Here is a 24,896-nt window from a genome sequence, read left to right on the forward strand (position 1 = left end):
ATTCTTCCTGCTCCTTTTCCTCATACCTGTTCTACGTCTTCATACTCAGTCACCCTGATTCCAGAGACCTCTCCCATTACTCTCATGTCCCCACTTCCTGGATTCTTGGGGCCTGACACCATGCCTTCATTTTCTCCTTACTACTCTGGGGGCCACACTTCCTCTCTTCCTCCTTCTTCCCCCTCCAACCTGAAGGCACACCTTCACCAATGGGTTCAGCACAGGTAGCTGCCGAGTGATACATCCTGAATGTTCTGGAAAACTCCAGAAAACCTGTTCCAATTCTGCACTCCACCCCTCACCCCAAGATTATCTTTCAACACTGGTTTTCAAATTATAGTCAATCCTCATTAACAGATTCTATATCTGCAAACTCACCTACTCACTAAAATTTATTTGTAACCCTCAAATCAATACGCACAGGCACCTCTGTGGTCATTCACAGACACATGCAGAACAACAAAAAATCCAACACACACATCCCAGCTGAGTTGAATACGATGACACTTTGCCTCCTTTTTTCAGCTCTCACACTGCAAACAACTGGTTTTTGTAATTTCTTTAAGTGCCACTTTCTTATATGATTTTTCATTTTTCTTGGTGATTTTGCTGTTGAAAATGGCCAAGCATAGTGCCAAAGTGCTGTCTAGTGTTCCTGAGCACAAGAAGGCTGTGATGTGCCCTATGGAGAAAATACATAAGTTGAAAAGCTTCATTCGGGCATCAGTTATGGTGCTGTTGGCCATAAGTCCAATGTTAATGAAGCAACAGTATGTATTAAACAAGGGGTCTTCAAACAGAAACACACATACAACAAGGTTATGTCTTAATCAGTTGGGACAGAGGTTCACAGGAACCTAACCCTGTATTTCCCTCAAGAGCAACGATTCAGGATTTGCTAATGCAGTGTTCACAGTGACTTTATAAAACATAATTACCACAAATAGCAAGAGTAGACTGTAGTCTAGGTGATCATTTTGTAATGTACAGAAATATTGAATCACTATGTTGTGCACCAGGAACTAACATAGTGTTGTGGGTCAATGACACTTCAAAAACAAACAAACAAACAAACTCATAGGAAAAAAGATCAGATTTGTGGTACCAAGAGGCAGGGGGGAGGGGGAGGGGGACTGGATGAAAGTGGTGAAAAGGCAGAAATGTCCAGTTGTAAGTAAGTACTAGGGATGTAATGTACAACATGATTAATATATTAACACTGCTATATGTTATATATGAAAGTTGTCAAGAGTAAATCCTGAGTTCTCGTCACAAGAATAAAATATTTTTTCCTTTTAAATTTTTATTTATATGAGATGATGGATGTTCACTAAGCTTACTGTGGTAATCATGATGTATGTAAGTCAAATCATTATGCTGTACACCTTAAACTTGATACAAGACCAATCACAAGTACTGAAATTGACACTGTGATTAAAAATCTTCCAAGAAACAAAAGCCCAGGACCACATGGCTTCACAGGCAAACTCTATGAAACATTTAGAGAAGAGCTAACACCTATCCTTCTCAAACTCTTCCAAAATATACTAGAGGGAGGAACACACCCAAACTCATTCTACAGGGCCACCATCACCCTGATACTAAAACCAAACATGCCACAAAAAAAGAAAACTACAGGCCAATATCACTGATGAACATAGACCCAAAAATTCCAAACAAAATACTAGCAAACAGAAGCAAACTGCACATTAAAAGGATCATACACCATGATCAGGTGGGGTTTATCCCAGGAATGCAAGGATTCTTCAATATACGCAAATCAATCAATGTGAAACACCATATTAACAAATTGAAGGAGAAAAACCATACGATAATCTTAATAGATGCAGAAAAAGATTTTGACAAAATTCAACACCGATTTATGATAAAAACCCTCCAGAAAGTAGGCACACAGGGAACTTACCTCAACACAATAAAGACCATACATGACAAACCCACACCCAACATTGTTCTCAATGGTGAAAACCTGAAACCATTTCCACTAAGATTAGGAACAAGACAAGGTTGCCCACTCTCACCACTACTATTCCACATAGTTTTGGAAGTTTTAGCCACAACAATCAGAGAAGAAAAAGAAATAAAAGGAATCCACATCGGAAAAGAAGAAGTAAAGCTGTCACTGTTTGCAGATGACATGATACTATACAGAGAGAATCCTAAAGATGCTACCAGAAAACTACTAGACCTAATCAATGAATCTGGTAAAGTAGCAGGATACAAAATTAAGCACAGAAATCTCTGGCATTCCTATACATTACTGAATATCTGAAATAGAAATTAAGGAAACACTCCTATTTACCATTGAAACAAAAAAATTAAATACTTAGGAATAAACCTACCTAAGGAGACAAAAGACCTGTATGCAGAAATCTATAAGACACTGATGAAAAAAAATAAAGATGATACAAACAGATGGAGAGATATACCATGTTCTTGGACTGGAAGAATCAACACTGTGAAAATGACTATACTACCCAAAGCAATCTACAGATTCAATGCAATCCCTATCAAACTACCAATGGCATTTTTCACAGAAGTAGAACAAAAAATTTCACAATTTGTATGGAAACACAAAAGACCCCGACTAACCAAATCAATCTTGAGAAAGAAAAACAGAGTTGGAGGAATCAGGCTCCCTGACTTCAGACTATACTACAAAGCTACCGTAATCACGACAGTATGGTACTGGCACAAAAACAGAAATATAGATCAATGGAACAGGATACAAAGCCCAGACATAAATCCACGCACATATGTTCACCTTACCTTTGATAAAGGAGACAAGAATATACAATGAAGAAGAGACAGCCTCTTCCATAAGTGGTGCTGGGAAAACTGCACAGCTACGTGTAAAAGAATAAATTTAGAACACTCCCTAACACCATACACAAAAATAAACTCAAAATGGATTAAAGACCTAAATGTAAGGCCAGACGCTATAAAACTCTTAGAGGAAAACATAGGCAGAATACTCTATGACACAGATCACAGCAAGATCCTTTTTGACCCACCTCCTAGAGAAATGGAAATAAAAACAAAAATAAACAAATGGAACCTAATCAAACTTATAAGCTTTTGCACAGCAAAGGAAACCATAAACAAGACAAAAAGACAACCCTCAGAATGGGAGAAAATATTCGCAAACGAAGCAACTGACAAAGGATTAATCTCCAAAATCTACAAGCAGCTCATGAAGCTCATATCAAAAAAACAAACAACCCAATCCAAAAATGCGCAGAACACCTAAACAGACATTTCTCCAAAGAAGATATACAGATGGCCAACAAACACATGAAAGAATGCTCAACGTCACTAATTATTAGAGAAATGCAAATCAAGAGTACAATGAGGTATATCACCTCACACTGGTCAGAATGGCCATTATCAAAATTTCTACAAACAATAAACGCTGTGAAGAGGGTGTGGAGAAAAGGGAACCCTCTTGCACTGTTGGTGGCAATGTGAATTGATACAGCCACTATGGAGAACAGTATGGAGGCTCCTCAAAAAACTAAAGACAGAACTACCATACAACACAGCAATACCACTACTGGGCATATACCCTAAGAAAACCATAATTCAAAAAGAGTCATGTACCACAATGTTCACTGCAGCTCTATTTACAATAGGCAGAACACGGAAGCAACCTGTCAATCGACAGATGAATGGATAAAGATGATGTGGCACATATACACAATGGAATATTACTCAGCCATAAGAAGTAACAAAACTGAGTTATTTGTAGTGAGGTGGATGGACCTAGAGTCTGTCATAGAGAGTGAAGTCAGAAAGAGAAAAACAAATACGATATGCTATCACATATATATGGAATCTAAAAGTTTTTTAAAAAATGGTTCTGACGAACCTAAGTGCAGAACAGGAAGACACAGACGTAGAGAGTGGACTTGAGGACACAGGGAGGGGGAAGGGTAAGCTGGGACAAAGTGAGAGAGTAGCATGGACATCTATATACTGCCAAATGTAAAATAGATTGCTAGTGGGAAGCAGCTGCATTGCACAGGGAGATTAGCTTGGTGCTATGCAACCACCTAGAGGCGTGGGATAGGGAGGCTGGGAGGGAGACGCAAGAAGGAGGGGATATGAGTATATATGTATACATATAGCTGATTCAGTTTGTTATACAGCAGAAACTAACACAACATTGTAAAGCAATTTTATTCCAATGAAGATGTTTAAGAAAACAAGGACCTACTGTATAGCACAGGGAACTCTACTGAAATTCTGTAATAACCTATCTGGGAAAAGAATCTGAAAAAAGAAAAAATATGGGATTGTTTCCTTACTTTCTGATATTTCATTGTTAGTGTATAGGAATGCCAGAGTTTTTTTTTTTTTTTTGCGGTACGCGGGCCTCTCACTGTTGTGGCCTGTCCCGTTGCGGAGCACAGGCTCCGGACGTGCAGGCTCAGCGGCCATGGCTCACAGGCCTAGCCGCTCCATGGCATGTGGGATCTTCCCAGACCGGGGCACGAACCCGTGTCCCCTGCATCGGCAGGCGGACTCTCAACCATTACACCACCAGGGAAGCCCTGCCAGAGATTTTTGTGCATTAATTTTGTATCCTGCAACCTTACCAAATTCATTGATTAGTTCTAGTAGTTTTCTGGTGGCATCTTTAGGGTTTTCTAGCTGCAAACAGTGACAGTTTTACTTCTTTTCCAATTTGGGATTCCTTTTATTTCTTTTTCTTCTCTGATTGCCATGGCTAGGACTTCCAAAACTATGTTGAGTAAGAGTGGTGATAGCGTACATCCTTGTCTTGTGCCTAATCTTGGTAGAAATGCTTTCAGTTTTTCACCACTGAGTATGGTGTTTGCTGTGGGTTTGTCATATATGGCCTTGATTATGTTGAGGTAGGTTCCCTCTATGCCCACTTTCTGCAGGGTTTTTTACCATAAATGGTGTTGAATTTTGTCAAAAGCTTTTCTGGCATCTATTGAGATGATCATATGGTTTTTATTCCTTAATTTGTTGATATGGTGTATCACACTGATAGATTTGCATATACTGAAGAATCTCTGCATTCCTCAGATAAATCCCACTTGATCATGGTGTGTGATCCTTTTAAAGTGTTGTTGGATTTTGTTTGCCAGTATTTTGTTCAGGATTTTTGCATCTATGTTGATTAGTGACATTGGCCTGTAATTTTCATTTTTTGTGATATCTTTTTCTGGGTTTGATATCAGGGTGATGGTGGCATCGTAGAACAAATTTGGGAGTGTTCCTCCCTCTGCAATTTTTTGGAAGAGTGTGAGAAGGATAAGTGTTAGCTCTTCTCTAAATGTTTGAGAGAATTCGCCTGTGAAGCCATCTGGTGTTGGACTTTTGTTTGTTGGTAGGTTTTTAATTACAGTTTCAATTTCATTACTTGTGATAGGTCTGTTTATATTTTCTAATTCTTCCTGGTTCAGTCTTGGAAAATTGTACCTTTCCAAGAATTTGTCCATTTTTTCGTCGTTGTCCATTTTATCGGCATAGTTGTTTGCAGTAGCCCCTTATAATCCTTTGTATTTCTGTGGTGTCAGTTGTGCTTTCTCCTTTTTCATTTCTAATTGTATTGATGTGTGCCCTCTCCCTTTTTTTCTTGATGAATCTGGCTAAAGGTTTGTCACTTTGCTTATCTTCTCAAAGAACCAACTTTTAGTTTTAGTGATCTTTGTTATTATTTTCTTTGTTTTTATTTCATTTATTTCTGCTCTGATATTTATGATTTCTTTCCTTCTACTGACTTTGGGTTTTCTTTGTTCTTCTTTCTCTAGTTGTTTAGGGTGTAAGGTTAGATTTTTTAAGTGAGATTTTTGTTTCTTGAGGTGAGACTGAATTGCTATAATCTTCCCTTTAGAATTGCTTTTGCTGTGTCCCATAGGTTTTGGGTCATCATGTTTTCATTGTCATTTGTTTCTGTGTATTTATTTCTTCTTTGATTTCTTCAGTGATTTCTTGGTTATTTAGTAGTGCACTGTTTAGCCTGCATGTATTTGTGTTTTTAACAGTTTTTTTTCCTGTAATTGATTTCCAATCTCATAGCGTTGTGGTCAGAAAAGATGCTTGATACGACTTCAATTTTCTTAAATTTTCTTAGGCTTGATTTGTGACCCAAGATGTGATCTATCATGCAGAATGTTCAGTGTGCACTTGAAAAGAAAGTGTATTCTGCCACTTTCGGGTAGAATGTCTTATAAGTATCAATTAAATCTGTCTGGTCTATTGTGTCATTTAAACCTTGTTTTTCCTTGTTTATTTTCAGTTTGGATGACCTGTCCATTGGTGTAAGTGGTGTGTTAAAGTCCCCTACTATTATTGTGTTACTGTTGATTTCCCCTTTTGTTTGTTAGCATTTGCCTTATGTATTGAGGTGTTCCTATGCTGGGTGCATATATATTTATAATTGTTATATCTTCTTCTTGGATTGATCGCTTGATCATTATGTAGTGTCCTTCTTTGTCTCTTGTAATAGTCTTTTTTTAAGTCTATTTTATCTGATATGAGTATTACTACTCCAACTTTCTTTTGATTTCCATTTGCACGGAATATCTTTTTCCATCCCCTCACTTTCAGTCTGTATGTGCCCCTAGGTCTGAAGTGTGTCTGTCATAGACAGCAAATATACGGGTCTTGTTTTTGTATCCATTCAGCCAGTCTATGTCTTTTGGTTGGGGCATTTAATCCATTTACATTCAAGGTTATTATCAATATGTATGCTCCTATTACCATTTTCTTAATTGTTTTGGTTTTGTTTTCTTGGGTCTTTTACCCCCCTTGTGTTTCCCACCTAGAGAAGTTCCTTTAGCATTTGCTGTAAAGCTAGTTTGGTGGTGCTGAATTCTCTTAGCTTTTGCTTGTCTGAAAAGCTTCTGATTTCTCCATCAAATCTGAATGAGATGCTTGCTGGGTAGAGTAATCTTGGTTGTAGGTTTTTCTCTTTCATCACTTTAAGTATATCCTGCCACAGTCCCTTCTGGCCTGCAGAGTTTCTGCTGAAAAATCAGCTGATAACCTTATGGGAATTCCTTTGTATGTTTTTTGCTTTTCCCTTTCTGCTTTTAATATTTTTTAATACTTTTTCTTTGAATTTAATTTTTGTTAGTTTTATTAATATGTGTCTTGGTTGTTTCTCCTAGGGTTTATCCTGTATGGGATTCTCTGTGCTTCCTGAACTTGGGTGACTATTTCCTTTCCCATGTTAGGGAAGTTTCCCACTATAATCTCTTCAAATATTTTCTGAAATCCTTTTTTTCTTCTTCTTCTGGGACCCCCCATAATTCAAATGTTGGTGCGTTTAGTGCTGTCCCAGAGGTCTCTGAGATTCTCTTCAATTCTTTTCATTCTTTTTTCTTTATGCTGCTCCTCGGCAGTTATTTCCACCATTCTGTCTTCCAGCTCACTTATTCCTTCTTCTGCCTCAGTTATTCTGTTATTGATTCCTTCTAATGTATTTTTCACATCAGTTATTGTGTTGTTCATCTCTGTTTGTTTGTTCTTTAGTTCTTCTATATCTTTGTTAAACACTTCTTGTGTTTTCTCAATTCGTGCCTCCATTCTATTTCTGAGATTCTGGATCATCTTTACTATCATTACTCTGAATTCTTTTTCAGGTAGGTTGCCTATTTACTCTTCATTTATTTGGTCTTGTAGGTTTTTATCTTGCTGCTTCATCTGTGACATTTTTTTCATCTCATTTTTCTTTTTTTTCTGATGAGTGTGACTGTGTTCCTGTCTTACTGGTTGTTTGGCCTGAGGCTTCCAGCACTGGAGTTTGTAGGCTGTTGGGTAGAGCTGTGTCTTGGTGCCAAGATGAGGACCTCCTGGAGACCTCACTCCACCGAATATTCCCTGGAATCTGAGGTTCTCTGTTAGTCCAGTGGTTCGGACTCAGAGCTCCCACAACAGGAGCTCTGGCCCGACCCCTGGCTCATGTACCAAGATCCCACAAGCCATGTGGGGCAGCAAAAAAAAAAATAAAAAAAGACAAAAGACAAGAAGGAGCAGAACAATAACAGAGTAAAAAAATAAAGTAAGATTAGAAAATTACCAGATATGTTAGAGTAAAAAATAAACATATAGATGAAACAACAACCGGAAGGTAAAACGGAACCACAATAGTCCAAACAGGCTTTTAAATTTCAGCTCTTCCAGCAAACACTTGAATAAGGATGTACCTTAGCCCATTCAAGCCACTATAACAGAATACCACAGACTGGGTGGTTTATAAACAGAAGTTTATTTCTCACATTTCTGGAGGCTAGAAGTTGAGATCAGAGTGCCAACATGGTCAGGTTCTGGTGAGAGCTTGCTTCCTGGTTCACAGACAGCTGTCTTTTCACTGTGCCCTCACATGGCAGAAGAAAAAACGGCAAGAGAGCTCTCTGGGGTGTCTTTTGTAAGAGCACTAATCTCATTCACGAGGGCTCCACTCTCATGACCCGATCACCTCCCAAAAGCCCCATCTCCTAATACCATCACAAACACTGAGGGGTTAGGATTTCAACATATGAACTTTGAGAAGACAAACACTCAGCCCATAACAGTACTATAAAATCACCACTGTGTGACCCCTAGGAATTAAAACAACCATGAATTGAGCATCATCGGCTGCTACATCACAAAGAGAAAGAGAACCTCATAATGGAAGAGTACAAGACCATTTATGAAGTATTCTTACCAAAAAAAAATCATATCTGAATGGAACCAAACCTCTGAATCTAACTCCTATTATAGGAAATACAGAGAAACATGTCAAACCACATCATGGAGATGCATCTAGCAAGATCCAGACTATGGGAGACTCCACAGATCAAATAACTTGATTTCTTCAAGAGATCAATCAGAAAAAGGAAAATTGAGATGGAGGGAGAACTAAGATTTAAACAAGAATTAAAACATAACCAATTGCAATGTTTGGACCTGAATCTTTATTTGAATCTTCATTCAAATAAATTGTAAAAAAAAAAATTATATTTATGAGGTAACTGGAAAATTAAACACTACCTGAATATTTAATGACATTAAACAAGGATTGTTAAATATTTTAGGTACAATGGCATTGTAATTAATTTTAAAAGAAAACAGAACTTACGTCGTGGAGATTCATACTGAAATATTTAGGGATGAAGTGATACAAATGGTGGGGAATTCACTTCAACATAATTGATGGAGAAAGTGGATGGGGGTGAGTGGAAAATTAGCAAGAGGCTGTTGGTTGGAGCTAAGTGCAGGTACAGGGGGCATTCATTATGCCATTCTGTCTACTTTTGTGTTATGTTCGAAATTCTCCATAATGAAAAAGATAAAAATGGGCACAGATAATGCCAGCTCTGTTACTTACTAGCTGTGCAATATTTTGCCTAGTTCCTGAACCTCTCTGAGCCTCAGTTTCCTCAGCAAAATGGCCTGCCTGTTACCCTGGGAATTAAGATGGGTGAAGCACAAGATATACATCAGGTTAATAAAAAAATCTCTATCTTTCTTCAACTATCTTTCAAATCTTTATCACCAGTCCTAATGGCTTATCTGCAACATGAGGCTCTTATTTCCAAAAACTAAGAGATTCTTTCCCAAAGCCGGCAATTTTAAGCAGAAGGACTGTCTGCCTACTCAAAAACCATCTGCACTTTCTTCTCTGCTGTCAGTCTCAATTTCATTTCCAATATCTCCTGCTCCCCTTTTATCTTTGCTGGTGATTGTGGCTGATTCAAGGGTTGACCTCCCACCCACTTCTGGCCACTGAGACATAAGAAGTCTGCTGAGGGTTTCTGGGATAGGATTTTTTGCCCTTTATTTATTTTATTTTATTTATTTTTTTGTGTGTGTGGTACACGGGCCTCTCACTGTTGTGGCCTCTCCCATTGCGGAGCACAGGTTCCGGACGCGCAGGTTCAGCGGCCATGGCTCACGGACCCAGCCGCTCTGCGGAATGTGGGATCTTCCCAGACCGGGGCACGAACCCACGTCCCCTGCATCGGCAGGCGGACTCGCAACCACTGCGCCACCAGGGAAGCCCGATTTTTTGCGCTTTAAAAAAAGACGCACAAGGAAGAAAGAATTCTTTTTCTTCTGCCACAGTTACCTCTGCATGTGATGCCTGGAACTGCAATAGCCAACTTGTGACCATAAGTGGAGCCAGCCCGGGAGGAACTTGCTAAGGATGGCAGAGTAGAAAGACATAAAGACTCTGGGTTCTCAATGACATCACTGAGCTAGTGAGTTGGCCCATCCTGGATTTCTTGTCATATATCATAAAAAGCACCAGTATTGTTCAAGCCATTTTGAGTAGGGTATTCTGTTACTTGGAACTGAAGTCCCCTAAATGAAACAGGCTCAGCAGAATCACCTGCAGAAGGAGGGATAGCTACACATCTCCCCCTCACCTTCCACATGCTATTTCTCCACTGAGGGCACATTCCCTCTTCCACACCCCTACTCCTTTCTCATACTCCACCATCCCCACTCGCACAGGTGTATGTTACTGGGACCAGAAAAAAATGGTGAGAACCATTGCAAATGAGCTGAAGATGGCAACAGACATGTTCTATCTTACCTTGGTTCCTGGGACAGAGCCTGGCAAAGTTAATACAGATTTGAGTGCAAGGGGGAAAAATGAATCCATAAATTAATGCCCTGCCATTTCAAAACTTAAGTTTCAAAGTTAGACTCAACTTCCCCTCAAAACTTCACAAATATTTGTGCATCATCTCTTGCCTGAACTACAATGGCTTCCAGTTGGCCTCCCTGTCTCCAGTCTTCTGCATTGCATGGTAAACACAGTTACCTCCTAAATCGTGGATCACTCTCTACCTTCCTTAAACATCTCTGGGAACTCAGAATTAGCAAAAGGACCAAGTCCAAATTCCTTTCATGGAATAAGGTCCTTCTTCATTTGACCACAAGCTAACTTTGCTGCTAAATTGCCTACTTCCCTCCTCTCTCCTGCTCCTCCAACCCATTCTATGTTCCAGCCACACCAGCCACTGGGAGAGTCCCGAATCAGCCTCATTATTCTTACTTTTTTTTTCTTTCCACCCCACCTAGCTAGCTTAACAAACTCCTGATCACCCTTCACGACCTCACTCAGATGTCAGCTTGTCTCCACTTCCAGACAGAGTTGGTCACACCTCCTCAGTTTTCTCACAGTCCTTTGACCACACCTCCACAATAACACCTGTGAGATCAAATTAGAATTTTTGTTTAAACATACATCCCTCTACTAAATTAAAAAGTATTCCAGAGATAGAGCTACATCCTTACTCCCTACAATATTTGTTACTGGATAAAAGGTTTTGAATTATGGAAAAGAAGGAAGAAAAGTACTGGCATTTTTCCAGTTGCTAAGTCTAGAAACCTGGAAGTTATGAATTCCCAGAGCAGAAAGGAATGTGACAGATCATCGTGGAAAAACCTTTACTTTAAAGATAAATAAATTGACTCTTCTTTCATCCCCTTTACACAGTTTGTCACCAAATCCGTTTGTCATATTCTCCTTCAAAATATCTACCAGATTTCCCCCTGCCTCTCCATCCCTACTGACCCCCATCTAGTCCATCTCACTTACTCACTCTGGGATTGCTGAAAAGGCCCTCAAAGAGGGTCTCCTCTCCCCTTTCTAAACTAGTGCTTTTAACATGCCACCCCAACCGCCCCCAAAGAAGTCTTTCCCATTTCCTAATGGCCTTATTTTTTTAAACCAAGCTCTCGCTCCACCAGCCTGGCTTTCTAGAGCTCAGTTATCTGGGCCATCCTTTTAGTCCAACTCTTCCCCACACTCCCAGACACACATGCCATGCCCCAGGTGTCTTGCTGTGTCAGAAAATACGGCAGCGCTCACTTCTGCCTCTGGCTTTCTGCTTAGACCCAAGACCCTACGTGGATGTCCTCCTGATCACCACTGCCCTACTTCAAGGTCCCCCATTACACCTTCCCTCTCTCGCTGCCACAGATTAGACTAATTCTTCCCTTTCCCTGAACTCCCATGGCCATAATGTGTACTGTTCTGTCTCCCACTTAACACATAAGTGAGTTAAGGGTGGGGACTGTGTCTTAAACAGTCTGCCTCCCCCACGAGTCTGCCTCCCCCACCTTTGCCTACCACCACCCTACCCTTCCTTTAAGACTCAATACAAATACCACTTGCCGATGAACTAAAGAAACTAAAAATCCCACGCCTCTGAAAGCCTACAGAACTTTGTTGGTATCTTTCTTAAGGCACTTATCACATTCTTTCTATTGATAGGACTGCCTGCTGCTGTGTTTTATTTTTCTGAATATAGGTCAAAATCCTTGAGGGCAGGATTTGGTCTCCTTGTCTCTGTATCACATCATCCCCAGTGTCCTCAACACCCACTGGAGTGCTTTGTACAGAAGAAGTCCTTATTGTAAGATTCTTCCTTTGAGCACCTGTTTCTCTGTGGTTCTTAACATGAATGTTGAAGGCAGAGACCGAGAAACACAATTTGTGTGTGTGTGTGTGTGTGTGTGTGTGTGTGTGTGTGTGTGTGTGTGTGTCAGGGCAGGGGGAGAGGAAGAAATACAGGCATATTTTTGTGTCCAGGCACATGTGTGTACCTGTCCCCCTCATTGATAGCCATGTGAAATCTTGTTAAATGGTTCTCAGGAGTGACCTTGAAGGGGGAAAAGGTTATAAAAAAGATAAGGCAGAGAGATGGGTCCATTCCCACAAGTTCGATCTTGGTGACCTCCAGAGAGATTACTGGTTTTAGCATTGAAAGCCCTGCACCCTAGGAAACCCTTAGATCCTGGGCAAACCTGGACAGTTGATTACCCTAGACCCAGTTTTAGCACCCGAGGCCACCTCCTTGTCCCCCTTTTCCAGACTCCTTATGCCACTGTTCATTCACCAGCATAAGCATGGGGTAAACATATCAATTTATCACAGCATAGGCCACACTAAACTTTGATAATTCTTTAAACTTCCTAACAATGAATTAAAGTCTTGCTTTACAAAGTAGATGTTTTAGAGCTCAGCAGAAATTATTTCAGCAGATTAGAAATACTTTTGATACATGAGGTGCTTCAGCAAAACATAAAGCATGTGGGAAACACACTGAGATTATGTCAATACCCTGAAAACGTCATTGAATGGCAACGTATTTTCTCAATTCACCCTCAAACCACGTACAGGGCTTCCCTGGTGGCACAGTGGTTGAGAGTCCGCCTGCCGATGCAGGGGACATAGGTTCATGCCCCAGTCCGGTAAGATCCCACATGCCGCGGAGCAGCTGGGCCCGTGAGCTGTAGCCGCTGAGCCTGTGTGTCCGGAGCCTGTGCTCCGCAACGGGAGAGGCCACAACCGTGAGAGGTCCACGTACCGCAAAAAAAAAAAAAAAAAAAAACACGTACAAACACAGTTGAGGTAAAGAATCTTCCAGAATAATATCAATATTCCATATTTGGCTCTGAGAGCCCCTTTTACTCATAAAATATTTAAGCTCCTTCCATCTTCTTGATACTGTCTCATTTTGATGGTTTTATAAGCCATATTCTGAACTGTGGTTATTTTCAAGCCAAATTTTTATGCAGACAAAGCAATCTAAAAATGTTCAGAAACAACTGAACTGTACATAGGGCTTCAAGCCTCCATGACGATCTCCTTGTCGTTGGCCTGGTGTTTACAGCAATCTTCAGTGTGGGAATATGTTTTCCTGCATTTCCATTAGCTCCCACAAGGGAATGACAAAGTCCTCTGAACACTTCTTAAAGCCCTCCTTTTAACCCTCTACCATGTCTAATGTCGCAGAGCCAACATCTGAAATGATCATGTAGGCACTGGTGTGATACCTGTGGACCTAGAAAATGTATTTAATTTGGTAAAACATTCAGTTAATATTCTGGGAGTTTCTACAAGCTTCAGCACGCAAATTGTTCTAAGTGGACTCAAGTGACTGAATTTTTTGCTGGATTAACTGGAGGTCCAGACACCTTCTAAATCCACCAATGCAAGACTGAAAATATGTGACTAACACTATCCATAACATTGATAGAATCAATTATTTTTTTAACAGGAAGAAAACCTTAAATTGTCCCTTCACATTGGCTGCGCCATCAGTTGAACGTGGTACATAACTTCTCAGAGAAATATGATTTAGTATGAGAACATCTGTAACCGTCTGGGAACATATTTTTCCCAGGACCATACTTCGAGCTCTCTACAGATATCAGATGTTCTCCACAGAATCTGTGACATGTCTTAGGATTCTTGAATAAACATCAGTCATGCCTCTGTCTTGAACAGTGTCAATCTGAATTGAAAATCTGCCAGCCTTCTTAACATCACCACCAGCAGACTTCTTAATGAATCTGCTGATACTGTGGATAGCTTTCTATTAAAATCAGAGCTGTATAAGCTGATCTTCCACTTATTTTAGAAACTCACTTTAGTTTCCAAAGATCCAAGATGTGTTTGAGTGAGCAATGCACACAAGGGTCCTATCTCAGCACTTACATTTGCTAGAGTGTTATTCGTCCTGTGATAACTGACAGGGTCCTTTACCAATGGCCTTACGTCCATTAATCACACAAAATAAAAAATATTTCAGCACAATTTGTTCTATCTTCATGTTCTTTTGACTATCAAATGGAAGACTGGAGGTGTGATTAATAGTACTTATTAAATGGGAAGTCTTCATCTCTCATACTAGTCTCTCTGACATAAATGTTCTGTGAATTACATCTGAAGAACACACTACAAAAAAGAACTTAATTTAGTAAAATTATCTCAGATATGTACAGAGATGTACATATAAGGACATTCTTCTGAAAGTTATCTAGCGATCCCAAAAATTTGTAAAAACTTGCACTATAGGGAATAGTTAAATGATTTATAGTAAATCCCTACAACAAAATGCTATACTGTTATTAAAATTAACGTGGTGAAAGTATTTTTAGTTACATGGAAAGAGACTCCATTATTATGGTTAAGTGGGGAAAAAGAAATTTAAAAGCTAGTATTACAGTATAATAAATTTCTGTTTAAACATTTTTTTCATTATATATGTCTATATTGCATGGAAATAAGTCTGAAAAGATATACACCAAATAGTTGGAGCGGTCATCTCTGGATGGTGGAATTACGGGTAAATTTCATGTTCCAGCTCTTCTTTCTACCACCACCAAGCTGTGTCCTATCAGTGCCCAGGACAGAAAGAGAGGGAGCCTGAGCTACAAGCAAAGGACAAAGGGTGCTCACAGATTAACTGACTCCCAGAGGCAGAACGCTCTGAAGTGGGACCTGAGAATGTGCATTTCTAACTAGTTTCCAGGTAATACTGAGCCTGCTAGTCCAGGGACCACACTTGGAGTAGCACTGCCCTAGGGTTTTCCTTGATCCCAGCTCTCATTAACCAGTTCCTTCATACCTACACTGTCTTCTGTTGGTAATTATTTGTGTGTGTGTGTGTCCCCTGATTCTTCCACTAGAGTTCAGGCTCAGGGAGACTATGGCTCCTGGCCCCAAGCCTAGTGTCTTCCAAATGGCAAGTACCCAATGCATGTTTGTTGCAGAAGTTAATGGGAGACCTTCAAGCATGGTGGGAGGGTCACTGACAAAGATCTGTGACATTTACTACTCCTCGTGTGGTACCATAGCATCATAAAAAGCTTCACCTACATATGGGCCAGAATCTCCGGGGACAGGCCTAGGAATCTTCACGTTACCAGCTCTCCAAGTGATTCTTCTGCTCACTAAAGCTGGAGATCCTGCCCAGGGAATCAGAGGAAAGGGAGGTTCTGCGGCTTGGTCAGGGAAGGTTTTGCATTGAGATAACGAAAGCCCCTGGAAAAACATGAGAATGTTTTCAAGGAACTTTATCACACTTTAACCCATTAACACTTGAGTATAAATTAGTGCCTCCAATTAACACAGAAAAGAGAAAACAGACACAAGGTTGGTATGATTTGATAAAAGAAACTTTTCAAAGGTCTGGTGCAGAGCTGAAAATCAACTTGAGGGCTGGATGCCCCTTTCGAAGGGAGTTGGGGAAGATGCACATCACATTCTTCCCAGAGCTCTTCTTGCCCTCAGGCAGTACAACCCCCAAATAAAGAGATTTTTAAAAGAAAGAAAGAAAGAAAAGGAAACAAATGTGTCTGTTTCTACTTCCCAGCAATCTTTAAGCAAGCGCCACAGTCAGAGGCCAAGAGGGCACTGGACTTGGAACATTTGGTGGCTCGTCCCTTCCCACGTGCTACTGTTCCCAGCTGTATTTGCTGAGAATGAAAGTGTCGGGATCTTATAAAAGGCATTTTGAGAGGCCACAACACTTCCTCTTCTTACTTCAACATGAGGCCCTCAATTAAGCCGGAACTAATTCTTATGACAAGTTACAAACCACAAGCCAAAATAATGAAAACACTGACACCACTCACACTAGGGGAAGACTTCAGGGAGCTCCCATGACAAAGCCCCTGTTATTCACCCAACTCTCCTGACAGCTCCCAGTGCTGGGCACAGCAGCCTCCCTAAGCCCTGGAGAAAGAGGCAGAAAGCAGAATTTCCACTGTGGCACTGATTCAAGCTTCTAGCAGATGGTTCTGCTGATTTAACCAACTTTTTCATAGAATTTTTTCTCTCCATCAGGATGAGGCAGAGGGAAGAACACTAAACTCAAAGTCAAAAGTCCTGGGTTCCATACCCCAGTTTGTCAAAAATGGGATGGCTGGAACAGGTTAGTTCACTTATCTGAGTCCCGCAGCATGTACATGTTTGTGTGCACATGGGTGTGTATATATAAGAGTAAACTGGTAGCTTCAAAACTGAGATCTGAACACATCTAGTGGGCGGTGGGGAGTGGGGGGACACCTATCCCTCCAGTTCTCTATTTGCAGGCCTTGGTAGGTGTTTCTTTGCTAGAAAAGGAGTTTAGGAGCACAGGTCTGGTTGAAGGAATGAGGGTGGTGGAGGGCGATGGTTCCACATCAGCTGGGAGCACTCCACTCTGACTGGGAGCAACCCTGTCAGCCTGCATGTGGAAGGGAGTGATTTGCCAGCACAATGAAGCCCCAGTGGCAGAATACGCAAAGCCTGGCTCCTGAGCCCAAGTGAGACACCCTCAGGGGACCCCAGAAGCAACAGAGCAATCTTCAAGAGGGCGCCGAGGTCCCACAGTTATGCCAAGTAGGGGCTGAGCCCCTTCGGAGTTGGGTCATTCCAATTAACAAGAGGTCCTTCCTACTTGCTGGTGGGCAAGACCTGTGGATGTGTAATGGGCAAGAGAACTCTCCTGCCAACACCACAGGGCCAATGTCAGGCTCACAGCAGGTCATGTACAGGAGAGTAACTTGTAAACTACAAAAGAGATCTAGAGATGTGGGGATGTTCCTTTGTCCTTTGTTTTCTCAATATAAAGACAACAGCCAAGAGTTCAAAGAGCTCAGGTCCCAGTGGTAGGTTGAGCCCTCAGAGGGCCCAGTGTGGCTACATCGAAAAGCATCTTCGGGAATACGGGTGAAGGCTCTCTTACTTTCCAAAGGAACCTTAAACTGTTTCTAAGGAGCTGACTTGACCCTCTGTAAATGGTGAATTCAGCCAATTTGCCTTTGATACCAGATCTCTCTTCCCAGCTTTACTCCCTCTATCTACATACAGGGTAGTGCCATCTGAACACTCTACAAACACCTTCAAATCAGCATGTTCAAAATTAAATTCATCTCCCTCTATTCACAAATTTTAATGACCATTAAAATACACATCTGTACTTCCTCCAGACTCTTAAGCTCCTTGAGGACAGTGACCAGATCTTACATATCTTTGTATCCCCAGTGGAAAGAACAGTAGATTTCAATAGCAGTTCATTGCATTGAAATAAAGTGTTCAGCATTAGCTATGATAATGCTAGCTGCTATAATAAATGCCAAAATCCCAGGGACTTAATATAATATTTTATTTTGTGTGCACTAGAGACCCTAATATGGGTCGGGTGTTCCTGACTAGCAGACAGCCTTTTGCATGCTCATTTGGGACCCAGGATAATTCCATTTTGCAGCTCTGCCCTCCTCTAGGGTCTTGAAGTCTCTGCATTCAGCACACCGATGCGGGGTATGTGTGAGAGAGAGAGAGAAAGAGAGCGATTAATTGCTTGGAAAAGTCTCCCTTTTACCTATATCATTGACATAACTATTAATAACTCACCTTTTCACTCTCAAAAGTGTCCAAATTCGAAGGATAAATTATATTGTAACTCTACTTATAAACCATCTCACAGATAATCTATGAGCCCACCATAAAGTTTCTCAAGGCTTATATTTTTCGCCATGGGCAACTGAGAACCAATCTGAGGGTAAACACTGTAACATAAAGAAGAAAAGGTCAAGAGTGGCATATTCCATTGTACCTGACCACCATTTACTTTGTGGTCAGATACAGTCAGATACATTCTTTGAACCTTAAAATTCACTTCAGAGAAATCATGACCTTCCAGAATATGCCTCCTCTGTGCTGTATCACAGCAGTGCCCTGAAGAACCAGTGTCTTGACACTGAAGAGCCAAGTCTTATATTCCAGCCATTGCTGAATCTGCTTTGCAGCAAAGGACTGCCTTCAGAAACGTCAGTTTTCCTTTCCAAAAACAAACAAACAAAAAAGACCTACAATCTGATCTCAAATCCTTTCGTTACAGTATTGAAAACATGCCCAAGAAGGAAATTAAGAAACTTCTTCCCAATGGTGAATTGCCACCCAACTTTAAAAATAAAAACCTTTAACTCTGAAACTATAACTATACAGATAGGGACCAGCCTGACATTTACGTTTGCTAATAGTCCTACTACATAACACAATAAACAAAGGTGCAAAGAGAATGTTTAAGACTTGAGGGCAAAAAGTTTTCAGGAACCCAAGAGAAGTTCACGAGATAGATACAGAAATACATACCAAGTACCAGGAAAGCTAAAAGAAGGAAATAACCTAAAAGCCTTTGTTAGCCTCACTTGTGTAAATTTAGTTGGAGCAACTTGAAATTATACAGGAATCTCTCTGAGAAATAGTCCGCAATTCAACTTCACCAATCGGACTGATTTGCCATGTCAATTAGTCAGGATGAAAGAGGCTTTGCCAAATGTAGACGATTTCCCCATCTAACACCTTCTCTGGTTGAGCCTTATGATGCTACTGCTAAGAGGAATATCTGATCAAATGCTTAAGTATTAACCGTGTGCAAGGAAAGCCGTTAAATGATTGAACATTCTGTGAATTAAATTGATTTTCTAGAAAATGAAAACAAAATTGAATCCAAGAATAAACTATCTTAAAATCACATTAGACGAGCAAAAACATAAAATATTTTTTCACCGGGGCTATAAAAATTAAATTAGCTAAAAGAGGAAATAAATGCTTTTGTTTTCCAAGCAGTTCCATTTATTAGGAGAATAGGTACCTAAGAAGGAACCAAAACTCTGAAAAGAATTGTAATTGTTTCTAAGGATGATGCTTTGTGTAGTGAAAGGAAAGTCAGCTTTTTCTCTAAGTAACTTTCCAGGAAGAGGAGAATCATACTCAGTGACTGCTCACAAGTGAAGAAAGGAAGGTTACAGGTAACCAGAAGTTCAGAGAAATCCACATTTGACCCCAAAACTGGCCCCCTGCTGAGGAGAGGGTGGGCAGGCTGGCTGCTCCCCCTTCACCTCCTCTCCGTCGTTTCATCCCTCCCAATCTTTCCATGGGTTCAGTTGCAGCTGTACATTTCTGCTTTTCACCTACAGGCTGGTTCAAAATGCTGTTCTGGGCTCAGCTGCCTTTGTCAGCAGACTGAGTCATATCATGCCATGATGTCTATAAGAAAATTTTTGTTATGCCCAGATCCTAGTTTTATTAGCCAGTAACTACTATAACAAACCAGCTGCTATAACAAACAGGATCAGATTTCAGAAGCCAGACACAATTTCAAAAGTCCAGGTCCCTCTTTTCCAAATGGTGACTCCGGGATCTGGGCTCTTTCTATCCTCCGATTCTACCATCTTCAAACCAAATGGACGGGAGCAGAGAGCAGGCTCACGGAAGATTGCGCAGAACTCAGTTACATGATTCCTTCTAGATACATAGGGATCTGGGAAATGTAGCTTTCTTTGTACTCAGGAAAGAGAGGATAACTGGACACTGGTGAATCCCAGCAATTTCTGCCACCCTGGATCTATTCAGAGAACACTTGTGAATGTCTTCTGCACATCAGATACTCTGTCAAGCACTAGGGTAAATGCTGAGCAGTGTGCTGCCCTTCAGGGATCACAGGCTTGCAGGAGAGAAAAGTGGGCACGTTAATGATTACAATATAACATGATAAATGATATCAGCAGAGGGCTGGAGGAACCCCGAAAAGAAGCAAGATCAGGAAAGTTTCAGGGACGTTTGAGCTGAGTCTTGAAGGAGGGTGACAATGGCTAATGTTCTTTAATTATTTTCCACTCACCCAGCACTGTTCTAAGTGCTTTTCACGTATTAACTCACTTAATCGGCACTACTCTAAAGCTAGGTAGCATTATTATACCAACAGATGAGAAACCAAAGCACAAAGAGGTTGAGTCACTTGCTCAGGGTCTCACTGTTTACTAGTGATGGAGACAAGGTTTGGACCCAGGCATTCTATCTCCTGAAACGACTGTGAACCAGCAAAGTATGTGGAGAAGTGGCAGGAGTTCACCAGGGAGGAAGGATGAGGCCCCCTCTGCTGACAGGGGCCCTGTATCCGCATTCTATGAAGTACAGCAGGTTGGGAGAAACACATGCTGTTAAGGTCTCACTACACCCTCACCACCCATGCCAGGCAGCTATGGGTGTCACGGACAGAGTGACAGCCCAGAACCAGGATCACCACGGCAAGGCTGGGAGGATGTCAGAACATTGGGGAGATGGGCCAGACTGGAGAAGGAACACAGACCTGAATAGTAGACTGTCCTTTTAAGGCAGGGCCAGTAGCCAAGGAAGGTATCGGGAGAGGGTGATTCATTTAATAAAAAATTATTAAGATCTTATTAGGTTCAACACATATCAATCCAAGTTGAAGCTGACCCACAGCCAGAAGCTGGCGGTAGGGGACAGTGCCCTCTCCCTGTGTGCAGGTGACCCCAGGGCCGTGCAGGCTGTCATTGCTGCAAAGAACAAAGTGGTAGCCCATACTTGATTTCCTAGGACTTCTGCTTCCCTTGCTGAGTATCCGTGCCATCAGACTCTAACCACTGCCTGGATTCCACTCCGGCCATGTGCACAGCCTCCTCTGTGTAGTAAAAGCGTGTGGTGCTCACCCACACCCAGTCTTGCTCTCCTTCCTGGACACACAGGTCTGCACTCCATAGTTCCCTCACAGTTAGGTGGGGCCACGTGACTAGGCAGAGCCAGTGAAATGTGTTTCTGTCTCCTCTGGGACACCAAATAAAGAACTGGTCTCCAGTTCTTTGCCTTGGCAATGCTGGAAGCCACCTGTTGAGATGGCAGCCTAACCAGATAGATGGAATGCTGCCCAGAGCCTCGCCGACCCAACGCTGGACTTTATGAAAGCAAGAAATAAGCCTTTTCTGCCTTAACTCCCTGACATTTCTGGGTTTATTTATCAATGTAGCGTAACCTGGCTAGTGTATATATTTCAAGCCTGTGCCCATCACTGGTTTTGTTTCTTCTGTTTCGACCCTAAAACTCATGCCAACCTCACTTCATTATTCAGCCAAGATTAAATCTGCTAAATCTAATCCAGTAGTATGCACATGTGGTTACTTCTTAATCAGTTTTTATTTTTCACATCTTTTAATGAAACTATAAATAAAACTCCTTGATCAACACTTGGAATGTCATTGTCTATGTCAGAATGGCCACAGAGTCTGAGCTATTTCCAATCACATCCTCCTACTCTAAGTGGGAATCTAACAGGATGAACTTTCCAGTAACGAGGCTTGAAAACCTTGCCACCACCAGGAGAAGCAGCGGTCAGGCCAGGAGAAAGGCTGCTAACTTCCGTGCTTAAGTGCTGATTAGCCTTCCTGCAACTAGCCTACTAGTGGAGGGATTTCTATCTGTCCTCATCTGAACATCTGATTCGTGAAGCCTTCCTGACCCTCCTTGCACCCCCGCCACACAAACACACCCCCCACACACACAGGATATTAGCAAATTGCAACACCAACATTTCCAAAAGAAGCTGTGTTCAGTGCCAGTGCGCCTCAAGTTGAGAGAAAACAATATTCAAGAATTATTAAAGTATAAATTCAATCGGAATTAGAGAACATCTTTTGGTAAATTCCAATCTGTTTAGTTTATTTCCTTGAAAGGAGATGTACACACATGTAGCATCCTAGCAGGGGAAGCCCCACTGCAGCCGAAACCCTGTCGTGGTCAGAGGAATGGGCAGATATTCCCGATCGGCTATGTATTCCAGAAAGGCCTTGTACAAGAGGAAGTATTCAGTAGCTAAGTCCAAGGTTGAAAAGAAAAAGGTGAAGGCTCTTGCTACTGTCACAAAACCAGTTGGTAGTGACAAGAATGGTAGCACCTGGGTGGTTAATCTTCACAAAATGCCTAGGTATCATCCTACTGAAGACGTGCCTCGAAAGCTGTTGAGTCACGGCAAAAAAACCCTTCAGTAAGCATGTGAGAAAACCGCGCGCTAGCATCACTCCTGCGACCATTCTGCTTATCCTCACTGGGCGCCACAGAGGCAAGAGGGTCATTTTCCTGAAGCAGCTGAGCAGTGGCTTGCTACTTGTGACTGGGCCTCTGTCCCTCAATCGAGTTCCTCTGCGGAGAACACACCAGAAATCTGTCATTGCCGCTTCCACCAAAATTGATATCAGTGGTGTGAAAATCCCAGAACATCTCACTGACGCTTACTTCAAGAAGAAACTGCATAAGCCCAGGCACCAGGAAGGTGAGATCTTCGACACAGAGAGAGAAATACAAGATTACAGAGCAGCGGAAGGTTGATCAGAAAGCTGTGCACTCACAAATTCTGAGAAGAATCAAAGCCATTCCTCAACTCCCGGGTTACCTCCGCTCTGTGTTTGCTCTTACAAAAGGAATTTATCCTCACAAAGTAGTGTTCTAAACTTCTTACAAAGAACCTAATTAAATAATTCAGTCCATTAAAAAAAAAAGAAAAAAATTGTCTTTTAATCTCTAGGACCAATTGGGCAGTCAGACCCCAGACATAAGCAGACAGGACAGTATGCTTCTCTTCATCAAGGTTACTTTGAGAAACACACAGTAAACTGGGCTTAGCAGCCGAACAAGCTCAGAGAGAACTGGGTTCAAAAACAAAATGCACAAATTGTATAATTGCCTAAAAAGCCACAAAGTTACTTAGCTAAATTTTTAAAGGACTGATATTACTTAAAATGATAATAATCCTCACTTGACTAATTTAAATATTTTTCAAAATACTTATAATATTTTATTTTTCAGGGTATACAAATACAAATGGCTCACATTATCCAAGTCAAATGCCTTGAATTCCTCCCACTTCTCCTCCTCCCGTTACCTCCTACTCCTTCTCCCCTACCCATTCCCAGAATTTCCTTCTCAGACTTTGATGATACAATCTGGAGCTATAGGTACAGATCACCACATAATTACTACTGTATCATGTATCGTCTAAGAATTATTTTTTTAATTTGCTTTCAGTTTGTAAACAAAAATCCAATTACAGATTTTATATGTAATCCCTAATTATTATTTATAACTATCTAGGTATACAAACAGATGTACACTGACTGGTTTAAGTGTCTGCCCCTGGCCTTTTTCATACTCTGGTTTTTTGATCACTCACTGCACCATCAACCATCTCTTAGTCACCTGGAATTTATCTTCACGTACTTTTTTCAAAAGAGACAAATAAGTAAAACCTTTCCCAAGAGAACCAATATCACAGAAAATTTCTGAAGCTTTGTCTACCAGAGAATATAATTGTTATTTTCACACATGAAAGACAACCTGGCTAGGTATAAAATTCTTGAATACAGCCTTTTATGAGCAAAACTCTATAGATATTGCTTTGGTATAGCTATCACAGAATGGTACGATTCTGGAAGATTTTATCTTTCTTCTTTTGGCATTTTGGTATTATCTATTTGCTCCTCACTGAACACGTGTTGTTGTAATAAGAAAAAAATTAATAAAAACAAATAAAGTGAATAGATTTGTGATGAGTGCTGATTATTATGTTCCTACATTCTGCTGGACATTGAAAGGCATGTCAATAATTGCTGTTGTCAAGGCAAGAACCCAGCAATAGGCCACATATAGATACTGATGATACAAATGAATGTTACAAATTACTGCACAGTAATTTTACAATTAACAAAAATAATAACATTGGGATTTAATATCATATTCTTTAGAAGGGAAAAAGTAGTGCATCTAGAATGCATAATGAGAAGAAAACATCAGAAGTCCTCAAACCTCTCCAGATCTTCCTCAGGCAGGACTCTGAAATCTGAAGGCCACAGGGTCTTTCAACAACTAAGCTCTAGTTCTAGCCTCCCTTAGGCTCCCAATATACAACCTCTTTATTCAGAAAGACAAGAACACCACCCCCCAAAAAAGAGACATGTCAAAACTGAGTATACTTCGGAGGAGGTCAGATGGAGAAGGACCGTAGCACAGCTGTTAAAAACACACAATTCAGGTTCCAACGACCTGGGTTCCAGCCTGACTCTACCACATACCCCATACTTGTGGGTGACCTTGAACAAATCAACTTCCATGTGCTCCTATTTCCTCATCTGCAAAATCAAGGTAAGAATAGTATCTCCCTCACTGGATTGCTGTAAGAATTGAGTTAAAATAAAACACAGTACCTGGCATGCAGGAAGTATGAACCAAGTGTTTACAATGAACAAATGAGCCACACAAAATAAGAGTTATAGGT

The 24,896-nt window shown here is 41.0% G+C and overlaps 1 long non-coding RNA gene and 1 pseudogene across 1 annotated transcript in view; one reads left to right on the forward strand and one right to left on the reverse strand.

The window, feature by feature from the left end:
* Nucleotides 1-24,896, reverse strand: part of LOC141276391 (uncharacterized) — a 298,695-nt gene that overhangs the window by 269,727 nt on the left and 4,072 nt on the right. The window lies entirely within an intron of this gene.
* Nucleotides 22,546-23,075, forward strand: LOC101321904 (large ribosomal subunit protein eL6 pseudogene; annotated as a pseudogene).

Source organism: Tursiops truncatus, chromosome 14 (genome assembly GCF_011762595.2).
Source record: "Tursiops truncatus isolate mTurTru1 chromosome 14, mTurTru1.mat.Y, whole genome shotgun sequence".
In the NCBI taxonomy this organism is placed as follows: domain Eukaryota; kingdom Metazoa; phylum Chordata; class Mammalia; order Artiodactyla; family Delphinidae; genus Tursiops; species Tursiops truncatus.